Source organism: Bison bison, unplaced genomic scaffold (genome assembly GCF_000754665.1).
Source record: "Bison bison bison isolate TAMUID 2011002044 unplaced genomic scaffold, Bison_UMD1.0 scf7180017864270, whole genome shotgun sequence".
Classification (NCBI taxonomy): domain Eukaryota; kingdom Metazoa; phylum Chordata; class Mammalia; order Artiodactyla; family Bovidae; genus Bison; species Bison bison.
Window position 1 is genome coordinate 1145091 of NW_011494842.1, and position 3935 is coordinate 1149025.

Here is a 3935-nt window from a genome sequence, read left to right on the forward strand (position 1 = left end):
TGCTCTTCCGATCTCAGCTGTCAGGATGATCGGGGCACGCCCCTAACGCTTCACTCTTTTCTTTCCTATTCTGTCCTTTTCTCCTTCTTCATCCGCTTGCCCCGTGGCTCCTAGTTGCCTCCCTGCTCACAGGGCAAGCATTCTGTTTAGTGCTTTTCTATTTGTAGATAAAAACCTGTACTTGTTTACTCGTCACTGCTTCTTCACTCAGCAGCATATTTCTCTAAGACCCGCCGGGTTCCCTTGTTGCCCAGCCCCCAGCTCCCCTCACCACCCACCCGACTCCTGTCCCCTCGTGGCCCTGAAGACAGGCCCACCCCAGGGTGGCACAGCTGAGACCCAGGGTGTGTCGCCCTGGGGACGCCTCTCCAGAGCAGGCGCTCGGGGCGCCCCTGGGTCCCAGGAACCCCACCAGCACTCACGTCCCCCAGTTGACAAGCGGTGTGTCAGCACTTAATCTGTGTTTCTTCACTGCTAATAATTTTGGACATCTCTTTGTATCCCTGTGAGCCTGTTCACAGCCGTTGCCTATTTTGCTCTTTTTTATTTAAACTGGGGTTACTGTCCTCTTGAGTTATCTCCCATCCAACCCCATATAATCTGTATCTGGGATGTCCTTCACTGAACACAGAGCCTTACTCTGAAGTGATCAGACCCATCTTTTCCTTGGTTTTGTTTTGCCTTCTGGCTCTCGCAGTGAAGTTTTGTTTCAGGGTCCTCCCGTCCTGAGATTGGGACGTACTTGCCTGCATCTCCTATTAACTTACTCTTTCACTTTTCTCATACTCATGTCTTCATCCATCCAGAATCCACCTCTGTTTATGATTAGATAAGGATTTTGTTTTCTTTTTCTCCAAATACTGAACCATCTTCCCCAACACTATCTACCCTAAATCCATCTTTTCCTCAATGATTTGCAGACTGTCTGCCTCTGAAATCGATTCCTAAGCACCACTTGCCCCAACTCCCCTCCCCACCGCCACCTAGACACACATTCACTTACTGCACAGATACACAACAGTGACTAAAGAATGAGGCTGTGAAATCATCAGAAAACAGAACCCTGTGTGTCTGAAGTGCCACAAGTAAATAAGTCACCAACTTATGCAAAATAAATATAAGACCCAGCTCCAGTCCTCTAGCACATGTTCCTGCCATACAAGGGGGTCCCCGCCCCACCCCAGCCACACGCAGGCCTCTTCCCCTACAGGCACCCACCTGTTACCCCCAAAATAGCACCAACACACTGTAAAGTCACAGGGTTTCAATTCTCGGGATACTAAATATATGTTGGACTCTGCTTGTAAGAGCCAGTAGAAGCACAGAGCTTGTAAGAACCTTGTGTGACAAATGTGGCTGGAAAGCAATCAGAACCATGAGAACTCTACAGGACAGTGACCACGCATCAGACGGCCTTCCAGCGGCAAGCATGGCGCGCTCACACCTTCCACACAAGCAGACTCTCGGCCTGGGCCACACGAAGGGGGTCGGGTGAGCACAAACAAGAAACGCGCTACGAAAGTGACTCTAGTATTGAAATGGCACACGAGTCACTGGTAGAGGAGACGATGATGAAAGAAGAGCTGAATTTTCCAGCACTCCTGAGTTTGTATTCAAATATAAGATGATAAAGAGAAAATTGTTACTCGAAAGAAGTATAATAATAAGTATAATAATTTATAATAGTATGTTCATGGAGTTGTTAATAAGAAAATGGCTTGAGACACTCCAGAAAAAATATTTAATAAATCTGTCATATAAAGATGTTTTGTCATTAAATGAAACCAAATATAGAGGAAATTGGACGGAACTTTTCTCCCAAGGTTAGAAATTGCCAGGCATTTTCCCTGTGAAAAACAGATTTTGTTTTTTCTAGACTTTTTAACATATGATTTTATGTAAACTTCATTTCACAGCAAAGATACAATTCCATTCTTCAGCATGTGGATCCCCAGGGCTTTCCGGCAGCGTGGCCCTCTCATCTGCTGCCCCTCACCTCCTGAACATTCTTTATCCCTGGCCCAGGTCCACTAGGTGATCCTTTTTCAAAAGCCAGTCCTTTTGGCAGAACGGTTTCCTTAGCAACTTCCTCCTTCCTCTCCCTCGAGGCGTTCGAAACTACATCTGTCTAGTGTATGCACTACATCACTGGCTTAGTTTTTTATTTTAAAAAGCTGGACCTGGGACTTCCCTGGTGGTTCAGTGGCTAAGACTCCAAGCTCCCAGTGCAGGGGGTCCAGGCTGGCCTGCTGCCCAGGGAACGAGACCCCACACGCTGCAACTGAAGATGCTGTGGGCTGCCGTGAACACCGAGGAGCCCGTGTGCTGCTGTGAAGACCCAATGCAACCAAGTATCCAAACGAGTATTTTCAAAAGCTGAACCTCTACTTAGTTTGCTTAAGTCATCTTGTTACTGTTTATCAGCTATTGGTCTTAATTCAACTCACGTGTGCTGTGTTCAGTCTCTTCAGTCGTGTCCAACTCTTTGTGATCCTATGGACTGTAGCCCGCCAGGCTCCTCTGTCCATGGGATTCTTCAGGCAAGAACACGAGTCGGTTGCTGTGCCCTCCTCCAGGGCATCTTCCCGACCCAGGGACTGAATTTGCGTCTCTTACCTCCCCTGCATTGGCAGGTGGGTTGTTTTTTGTTTTTTTTTTTTTACCACTAGCAACACCTGGGAAGCCCTAAATTCAACTCGTATACACATCTTTTTGTCTCTGTCCCTTGTGTTAGTTTTAGAACAGTTAATTACTGAATATTCAAATATTTCCCACCCGCCCTTCCGTGATTTCTCCTGGAACTTTGCCCACAAGAGCGTTAGCCCATTTCACTTTATCCTTCACCTTCTTAACACATCACTTGACAATGCTCCTTGGCAGAGGGGGCAGCTCTGTTTTTACTAGCAGATCCTTCAAGAGCTATGTGTCCAAATTGGGAAAGAACCGATCCTCACAGCAAGGCTGGCCTGGGCTGTGCTCCTGGAAAACTCTCTGCATGAGATCACAACTAAGCTGTAACTACAGAGGAACTGTTCAGAATGTTCCGTGAGGACAAAATCTGGAGTGTGTGCCTCCTCAGCTGGTCTCGGCAGCCCGGGGACCAGGGGACGAGGTGCCGGGAAACACACCGGCCGCCCCGCAGGCGCCCCGGGCCGGGTGTGGGACCAGGTCCGCTGCTGCGTCCTAGCTGAGTGACCTCGAGCAGCTGCTGACGTTCTCTCTGCCTCAGTTTCCTAATTTATGACACGGGGATCATGAGACGGTATGTGTGACTGAATGAAGTCAACGTGGTAAAGAGATTAACTCACCAACTGACAGCACAGACTAAATTATGAATTAATAGAGTCACAGAACTATGAATATGTAGGGCTGACTCCTACACCATTTTCTAGGAAAAATCGGAGCATCCCTGGTTTCCGGTACCCAGGGGCCCTGGGACCAATCCCTGCAGTCAGCAAGGGACCACCACACGCAGCACACGCCCACAACTGGGGCATGAACACCAGCTTCCGGGTGTTTTTATGCACTCAGCATTATGAACTCAGGACTGTAAGTAACAAGGCTCCTAATCATCACCCAAATAGTAAGGAACACTCACTACTGAGACACTGGTGTTAAAACGGGCCGAGGCTTTAGGGTCAGGAGCTAGTCCTGAGCAGGACGGCCTCAGGTGGCCGCCCAGTCCCTCTGGACCTTTACTGCTGCTAAAGGAGATAATGGATGTCCTCCTGCCTTGGAGGGTTTTGGAAGGTTCACATGATAGTTTATGAGAAGTGACCTTTTAAATTACAGACTCTGACACAGTATTAACTGGGGTGCTGTCTTCTGGCTCCGGGGGTCACGTCAGCCCAGCAGGAAACTCAGCTAAAGGACCCCGGCCCCTGCTCCCTTGTTCCTTGGCAGCCAAGCGCCCAGGAGGCCGCTCTGCGGACATT